Here is a 9,613-nt window from a genome sequence, read left to right on the forward strand (position 1 = left end):
ATGGCTTTCAGTTTTTGTCCATTGAGTATGATGTTGGCTGTGGGTCTGTCATATATGGCCTTTATTATGTTGAGGTACTTTCCTTCTATACCCATTTTATTGAGGGTTTTTATCATAAATGGGTGTTGGATCTTGTCGAATGCTTTCTCTGCATCTATTGAGATAATCATGTGGTTTTTGTTTTTCATTTTGTTGATGTAGTGTATCACGTTGATTGACTTGCAGATGTTGAACCATCCCTGTGTCCCTGGTATAAATCCCACTTGATTATGGTGTATAATCTTTTTGATGTATTGCTGTATTCGGTTTGCCAAAATTTTGTCGAGGATTTTTGCATCTATGTTCATCAGTGATATCAGCCTGTAGTTCTCCTTCTTTGTGTTGTCCTTGTCAGGTTTGGGGATCAGAGTGATGTTGGCTTCATAGAATGTGTTAGGGAGTACTCCATCTTTCTCAATTTTCTGGAACAGTTTGAGAAGAATAGGTATTAAGTCTTCTTTGACTGTTTGGTAGAATTCTCCAGAGAAGCCGTCTGGTCCTGGACTCTTATTTTTGGGGAGGTTTTTGATTACCGTTTCTATTTCCTTACTTGTGATTGGCCTATTCAGATTCTCCATTTCTTCCTGATTCAGTTTGGGGAGATTGTAGGAGTCTAGGAATTTTTCCATTTCTTCCAGGTTGTTCAATTTGTTGGCATATAGTTTTTCATAGTATTCTCTTATGATCCCTTGTATTTCATTGGTATCTGTTGTGATTTCTCCTCTCTCATTCCTAATTTTATTTATTTGCGATTTCTCTCTTCTTTTCTTGGTGAGTCTGGCTAATGGTTTGTCAATTTTGTTAATTTTTTCGAAGAACCAACTCTTTGTTTCATTGACCCTTTCTATTGTCTTTTTTGTTTCAATATCGTTTATTTCTGCTCTTATTTTTATTATTTCCCTCCTTCTACTGACTCTGGGCTTTGTTTGTTCTTCTTTTTCTAGTTCCGTTAGGTGTCGTTTGAGGTTGCTTATGTGAGCTTTTACTTGCTTAGTGAGGTGAGCCTGTATTGCGATGAATTTCCCTCTTAGGAGTGCTTTTGCTGCAGCCCAAATGATTCGGTATGTCATGTTCTCATTTTCATTTGTCTCCAGATAATATTTGATTTCTTCTTTAATTTCTTCAATGATCCATTGTTTGTTCAGAAGCGTGTTGTTTAGTCTCCACATTTTTGCACCTTTCTCTGCTTTTTTCTTGTAGTTGATTTCTAGTTTCATAGCATTATGATCAGAAAAGATGCTTCATATTATTTCAACTCTTGTATTTATTGATGTTTGCTTTGGTTCCCAAAATATGGTCAATCCTTGAGAATGTTCCATGTGCACTTGAGAAGAATGTGTAACCTGCTGTTTTTGGATGAAGTGTTCCATATATATCTATTAAGTCCATCTGGTCTAGTTTTTCATTTAATTCTATTATTTCCTTGTTGATTTTCTGTCTGGATGTTCTGTCCATTGGTGTTAATGATGTGTTGAGGTCCCCTACTATTATTGTATTGTTGTTGATGTCTTCTTTTAGTTCTATTAAGAGTTGCTTTACAAATTTTGGTGCTCCTGTGTTGGGTGCCTATATATTTATAAGTGTTATGTCTTCTTGGTGGAGAGTCCCTTTTATCATTATATACTGTCCCTCTTTGTCTTTCTTTATGTTTTGCTTTGAAGTCTACCTTGTCTGATATTAGTATAGCGACACCTGCTTTCTTTTGTTCATTATTAGCTTGGAGTATTGTTCTCCATCCCTTCACTCTGAGTCTGTGTTTGTCTTTAGGGCTGAGGTGTGTTTCCTGGAGGCAGCATATTGTTGGGTCTTGTTCTGTGATCCATCCTGCCACTCTGTGTCTTTTGATTGGAGAGTTCAATCCATTTACATTTAGAGTGATTATTGAGATGTGGGGGCCTACCACTACCATTTTATGTCTTGTTTTCTGGTTTTCTTCAGTTTCCTTTGTTTCTCGTCCCATGGTTTAATCTGTTCTGATGAAGACCTGCTACTCTCTGTTGTTGTCCTTCTACTTATCTCCTCTGCTCTTGGTTTTGTAGCCCCTTTCCTTTTTTTGATTTTTCAGGAATGAGGGTTTTCCTGAGGATTTCCTGAAGAGGAGGTTTTGTGGCAATGAACTCCCTTAATTTTTGTTTATCTGGGAAAGTTTTTATTTCTCCATCGTATTTGAAGGATATTTTCGCTGGGTAGATAATTCTCGGCTGTAGATTTTTGTCCTTCAGATTTTTGAATATATCATTCCACTCTCTTCTAGCCTGTAAAGTTTCTGCTGAGAAATCTGCTGATAGCCTGATGGGGGTTCCTTTGTAGGTTAGTTTCTTTTGCCTGGCTGTCCTTAGTATTTTCTCCTTGTCGTTGACTTTTGCTAGCTTCACTACTATATGCCGTGGGGTTGGTCTTCTTGCATTGATAAAGTTTGGAGATCTATTGGCTTCTGTCACCTGAAGATCCATCTCTCTCACCAGATTTGGGAAGTTCTCAGCCATTATTTCTTTGAATAGGCTTTCTGCCCCTTTCTCCTTCTCTTCTCCCTCTGGTATACCTATAATCCTTACGTTGCATCTCCTAATTGTGTCTGATAATTCTCGGAGAGTTTCTTCATTTCTCTTTAGTCCTACTTCTCTCTCCTCCTCTGCCTGCAGCATTTCTATATTGCCATCTTCCAAATTGCTAATTCTTTCCTCCATATTATCGGCCCTACTGTTCAGTGCATCTAGATTTTTCTTACTCTCCTCTATTGTGTTCTTCATTTCCAATATTTCTGTTTGGTTCTTCTTTATCGTATCAAACTCTTTTGTGACATAGCTCCTGAACTCGTTGAGTTGTCTGTCTGAATTCTCTCTTAACTCATTGAGTATTTTAATGATGGCTGTTTAGAAGTCATCATCATTTAGGTTATATATCTCATTTTCTTTGGCATTGTTTTCTGTGTATTTGTTATTTTCCTTCTGTTCTGGAGATTTAATGTATTTTTTCATATTGCTTGATGTTGTTGATTTGTGCCTCTGCATAGAGATAGAGTTTGGTTGCTCCTTCCACTTGTTTCTGCTGCTGTGGTGGGGGAGCAGCTGTTTATACTGCACCAACCAGGAACCCTATCCGCAGTTGCTAACCGGGCCTGGGCCCCTCCTCGTAGTCACAGTGGTCCTTTGGATTCCCTCTTCTGCCGTGGGGGCAGTCACGGGGGGGCTTCAGGCTGCTGGTGCCTACTGTTGCAGCCCAACTAGATGTTCTCCCTCCTTGGGGTCTGCAACGGTGTTATGGGCTTTTCCAGCGGCCAGGGGTAGGATCACTTATATTTGCCACTCCATCACTGTCGGCACCCACAAAATCTCACTTGTCCACTATGGGTCAGAGCTATTGGCATCTTCTACAGTCTGTGGTTAGCTCACCTAGCTATGCTACTTTTGTCCCGGGGTCTTCCAGCCTTGTGGCTGCCGGATGGGTGCTTTCTACTAGTGCTGTGCAGAGGCTTTCCCTGAGGCTGCTGTGAGCCTGTAGGGTTTCCCCCTAGGCTATGGAGCTGGGCCGCTGGAACTCCACCCAGCCCCAGTCCTGTTCCCCAGGAACTCGGGGAGCCCTTTGCCCTGTCTGGTGGATAGCCGGAGATCCTGATTTCACCGGTAGCTGGTCAGCTGCTGCCCTGCCTGATATTCTCCTCTCTGGGACCCTCCCCGTGTTGTGGATGCTGGGTGTAGCCCCTCCGCTAATAGCAGAGAGAGAGTTTTGTCTACTGCCTGGGCAGAACTCTGGAGCTTCCCTGCTGGGCCACAGGGCCAGCCTCTGGAGCTCCCCCCAGCCCCAGTCCTCTCCGAGATCTCCGGCAATCCCTTACCCCACAGGGCAGGCAATGGCAGCTGGGGGTCACCTCGCCCTCTGGGGTTCTCTCCGGGACTTTCCCAGAGTTGTGAATGCTGGGCGTAGCCCCTCCGCTAATGGCAGAGAGAGAGTTTTGTCTGCTGCCCAGGCGGAACCCTCCGGGGCACAGAGCCGGCCTCTGCAGCTTCACCCAGCCCCAGTCCTCTCTGAGATCTCTGGCAATCCCTAGCCCCACTGGGCGGGCAATGGCAGCTGGGGGTCACCTCGCCCTCTGGGGTTCTCTCCGGGACTTTCCCAGAGTTGTGAATGCTGGGCGTAGCCCCTCCGCTAATGGCAGAGAGAGAGTTTTGTCTGCTGCCCAGGCGGAACCCTCCGGGGCACAGAGCCGGCCTCTGCAGCTTCACCCAGCCCCAGTCCTCTCTGAGATCTCTGGCAATCCCTAGCCCCACTGGGCGGGCAATGGCAGCTGGGGGTCACTTCGCCCTCTGGGGTTCTCTCCGGGACTTTCCCAGAGTTGTGAATGCTGGGAGTAGCCCCTCCGCTAATGGCAGACAGAGAGTTTTGTCTGCTGACTGGGCGGAACTCTGGAGCTTCCCCTCCGGGGCGCGGAGCCGGCCTCTGCAGCTTCACCCAGCCCCAGTCCTCTCCGAGATCTCCAGCAATCCCTAGCCCCACCGTGCAGGCAGTGGCAGCTGGGGGGCCTCCGTACCCTCAGTGATTCTCTCTGGGACCCTCCGGGTGCCATGAACATTAGGCAGGATCTCCCCGCCAATGGCAGGAAGAGACTCTCCCCGCAGGCTCAGGTGTGTAACTCTAGAGTTTCCCTCTGCATTTAGGAGTAATTGCGGGGGGTTTAGGTGGGGTTCTGGTCACCTGTTTCCACCGTTGCTCTTCTGTTGTGTGCTCGCTCCCGCCCTAGGTGTGTGTTGATCTTCTGGGGGTGTCCATTGGAAGAAAGCCACTTGCAGGTACTAGGCTGTTCGGTCGGGATCGGAGAGTTTTCACCTATTTCCACATCCTCCCGGAGGAAAGTCCGTCCGCCTTCCAATGTATAGTCGCTTGGGTCTCTCAGATGTCCTGTGATGCTGTCTGGATATCCTTTGTTGAGCGGTGAGTGTCCAAATAATTGTAGACTCGAAGGGGGAGAGACAAAGAGGACTACTCACGGCGCCATCTTGGATCCTCCTCCTAATCTTTTTTATTTTTTATTATGTGAATTTAGAGCTCTAATGACATCCAAAGCATTGATTCCTTATTTTTTTTATCAAGGTAAAATTCACATGCAGTCGGTTCTGCTATAAAGTGACATATGTATCCCTACAAAGCACTGTGCTACAGGAAATTACTCAACAAGGAAATGCAGCTCTTATGGGAAAAATGGGTTTAAGGGCACAATACATAGTGTCATATATCAGTGACATTAAGAATAGGAACCTAGTAAAAATGGTAGCATAGTTTTACACATGTTAAATGGATATAAAAAATATACTGTAAATATGACACTTTAATTTGAAAAAGATCTAATGTTTGCTTGTAGAAATGGGATTCAGAAAGGTTTTAGCTTATGAGTTACTGTGAAGTGGTGGAAGGCAAGTATATTAGTTTCTTAGGGCTGTTGTAACAAATTACCACAAACTGGGTTGCTTAAAACAACAGAAATTTATTCTCTCACAGTTCTGGAGGCTAGAAGTCTGCAATCAAGCTGTTGGCAGCATCCTTCTCCCTCTGACGGTTCTACGGAAGAATTCTTCCTTGCCTCTTCTAGCTTCTGGTGGTTACTTGGCCATCCCTGGTATTCCTCCGTTTGTAGGTACATCACTCTGATTTCCGCCACTGTCTTCACATAGCCTTCCTCCCTGAGTATCTGCTTCTTTGTGTCCAAATCTCCCTCTTTGAAGGACATCAGTCATACTGGAGTTAAGGCTCACTCTAATCTAGTATGACCTCACCTTAGCTGGATTACACCTCCAAAGATCTTATTTCCAAATCAAGTCACATTTACAGGTTCCAAGTGGACACAAATTTTTGAAGTATGCTATTCAACTCATTAAGGTGGATCATATGAAATTAGAAAGTTGTAACCCTAGATGTGGACACAAACGGTTTGTAACATGTGGTAAACTAAGACATCTGGTAGATGTTGAGGTGTGTTCGTTTTGTGCGTTATTTGGCTCAAACTGGGTGCTGTTTTTGGCATTCAGCTAGTGGTTTTCATGGACTAAATCATGCATAAACAAAGAAAAAATTCCATTTATATTATTTCTCAATATATCAGTCAAATTGGAACAAATTCATGTCATCGAAACAAGTGTTGTAGAAGATCTGATTGTACAGTGAAATGCATAACTCTTAATCACACTGTTTCTTCAGCTTTGTCAAATGCATAAAACTGTCTAATCCATACCTTTCTTAAGATAAAGAACATTTTCATCACCTCGGAATCTTCTCTTCGTGTGCTTCATACCAGCTGTTCTTTCCAACCAACCGTTGCTCTGATTGCACGCGTTTGTTCTGCCTGTTCCAGAACTTCATATAAACGGGGTTATACCATATGAACTTTTATATGTCATGCTTCCTTTACACAATATCATGTGTTTTAGGTTCATCCAGACTTTTTCATGTATCACTACTTTATTTTTTTAATTTTTAAAATTTGCGTAATATAAATTTCAGCATTTTAACCATTTACAAATGTACAATTCAGTGATCTTATTGCATTCACAATATTGTGCAACGGTCACCACTGTCTCATTCCAGAATATTTTCATCTCATCAAAAGAAGTCTCCTTCCCATTAACAGTTACTCCCTACTCCCTTCCTCTCTTCTCCTAGCCCCTGGAAACCACTAATCTGCTTTTCATCTCTATGGATTTGCTTATTCTAGATATTTCATATAGAAGAAATCACACAATATGTGAACTTTGGTGTCTGACTTTCTTCACCAGTGTGGTGTTTTCTAGATTCCTCCAAGTTGTAGCTGTATCAGTACTACATTCCTTTGTATGACTGAGTAATATTTCATTGTATAGATATACCACAGTTTTTGTCCATTTATCCATTTTTTTGTCCATTTATTATGTCCAATTAAGCACATTGAATTGTGCTTAGTTTTTTATTTGAACACATGTTCTCAGTTCCCGTGGGTAAGAACTTAAGGGTAAAATTCTGGGTCATATGGTAATTCTATATTTAACTTTTTGAAGAAATGCCAGACTGTTTTCCAAGGCAGCTGTACCATTTTACATTCCTTCCAGCAATGTATAAGAATCCTAATTTCTCCACATTGTCATCATACCAGTTTTCCTTTTTTAAAAAACAAAATTATAGCCATACCAGTGGATGTGAAATGGTATCTCCCTCGGTTTTGCTTTGCATTTTCCCCAATGACTAATAATATTTAGCATCTCATTGCTCATGGTCATTTGTGTATCTTCTTTGAAGAAATGCCTATTCAAATCCTTTGCCCACTTTAAAATTGGATTGTTTGTCTTTTAGTTGTTGAGTTGTCAATTCTTTATGTACTCTGGGTACTGGACCCTTATTAGGTATAAAATTTGCAAATGTTTTCCCCCATTTTTTGCATTTTATTTTCATTCCATTGGTAGGGTCCTTTGAGGCACAGGAGAATTGAATTTTGATGAATTCCAATTTATTTTTTTTAGTTTGTTGCTTGTGTTTTTGGTATCATATCTGAGTATGCATAGTGAAACGAAGGGTCATGAAGATTTATCTCTATATTTTCTTTTAAGATTTGTACAGTTTTAACTCTTACATTTAGGTTCTTTGTCCATTTTGAGTTAATTTTTGTGTAAGGTATGAGTTAAGTGTCTAACTTCATATTTTAGCATGTGACTATCCAGTATTCCCAGCATTTGTTGAAGAGGCTATTCTTTCTCCCACTGAATGGTCTTGGCTCCTTGTCAAAAGTCCATTGACCATAGATTATGAATTTATTTTTGGATTGATTTTATTCCATTAATCCATATATTTATCCTTGTGCCAGTACACTATTGTTTTGATTACAGTAGCTTTATAGTAAGTTTTGAAATCAAGAAGTGTGAGTCCTTCAACTTTGTTCTCCCTTTACAGAATTGTTTTGGGTCCTCAGGGTCTTTTGCAACTCCACAGGGATTTTAAGATTAGCTTCTCTATTTCTGCAAAATGGCAGTTGGAGTTTCAATAGCAAATTTGTTGAATTTCTTGAGTACTTTGAGTATTACTACCATCCTAACAAAATTAATTCTTCCAATTCATTAAGAGAGATTGTCTGTCCATTTATTTAGATCATCTTTAGTTTCTTTCAGCAATATTTTGTAGTTTTCAGTATGCAAATCTTGAAGCTTTTTTGCTAAATTTATTTTTAAGTACTTTATTCTTTTTGATAGCCTGTAAATGGAAATTTTTTCTTAATTTCCTGTTAGATTGTTAATTTATAGTGTGTAGAAATACAAATTATCATTAGAACTCAAATTAACAGACATTTTCCTGTACTCTGGCATACGGATGATACATGCTTAAGGTCATGGGAGAATTCTATCAAACACTATTGGAAACCTGCCACCTTAAATGGGATATTCTGCCCATATTTTTTCAGGATTGAAATTGGAAATACATCTATTTTACATCTTCAATCATTTTTTATCATCAAATTGTACAAATGATGTTGATTTGACATATTTCATGGATACTGTGTCAAACTATTCAAGAGAGTGTGCACATATGTTTGTGTGCAGCTACCAAAACCAAAGAAGGGTGAAAAATTCAGACAATCAAATGTAGTTTTATATCAAATAGGGTCTTTTTCCTTCACTGAATCACTTGAATTTTTCACTTTTCAACAATGTCATTGGTAATTTTTACGAAAGTAACACTTCAAAAGATACTTCAGTTTGATATTTGAGTGATAGGAAAGAATATAAGAATATCATATAAGGAAGACATCAAAATCATGTTTCTAATGGAATGCTTTGGAAATTTCTCTAAAAGAAACATTTTTCAATTTATTATATGTAATTCAGGCACGTGTAGCTCTCTCGGAAAAAAATGAGATCACTCAGGAAAAAGTATCCCTTTAAAATGCTATAATTTCAGTTTGTCTCGAATTACTTTTAAAGGCATCCTTCACAAAAAAAAATGTTCAACATTAATGAATTTAAAAGAGCCTCCAAAATGTCTGTCTTCTCCTATGACAATTTTGTAGAACACCATTATTAGTACATATTGCTCAAGTGAGAGTATGAAAAAAAACAAAACACCAACAAAAATGTTCCTATGGAATGTCTTATTATTGCAAAACTATCTTATACTGAAAAATTAAAGTTATCTTGTGTGGCTATTTTAGATTTCAGTGTAGAATATTATCCTTTGTGGTAAGTATTTTCTGTCTTTTAAATTTCATATACTTTTTTGGTTGTTATATTTCCGTAAAGTAAGCACATTGCAGCCAAATAGAAATTATCTTTGTCTTGATTATTCAATATAAAACAGGAGCCACACAGCCAAGATGTGTGCTTAGGTTATTTAATAACTGTTAAAGAGACAATTTCAATGCATAAATCTGGGATGCCATCTATCAACCTAATAAAAAGAAATATTATTATCTTGGATTTTCTTTTTCTGTTATTGATTTGTGGTGCCCCAGGACCATTTTAAAAATGATCAGTGTAGTCCTTATCTGTCACAGAAGCAAATTCATTCCTTGGGTGGCTGAGCAACATGAAGGGAAATAAATTTCTTAGAAATGTATCCCCTGAAG

At 39.9% G+C, this 9,613-nt stretch overlaps 1 long non-coding RNA gene across 1 annotated transcript; it reads left to right on the top strand.

The window, feature by feature from the left end:
* The first annotated feature begins 4,777 nt into the window (after positions 1-4,777).
* Positions 4,778-7,431, top strand: LOC139082882 (uncharacterized). The gene is made up of 2 exons (XR_011539221.1): positions 4,778-4,968; positions 5,533-7,431. It is a non-coding gene; the product is annotated as an uncharacterized lncRNA (long non-coding RNA).
* The last annotated feature ends 2,182 nt before the right edge of the window (positions 7,432-9,613 follow it).

Source organism: Equus przewalskii, chromosome 4, assembly GCF_037783145.1.
Source record: "Equus przewalskii isolate Varuska chromosome 4, EquPr2, whole genome shotgun sequence".
Lineage (NCBI taxonomy): Eukaryota > Metazoa > Chordata > Mammalia > Perissodactyla > Equidae > Equus > Equus przewalskii.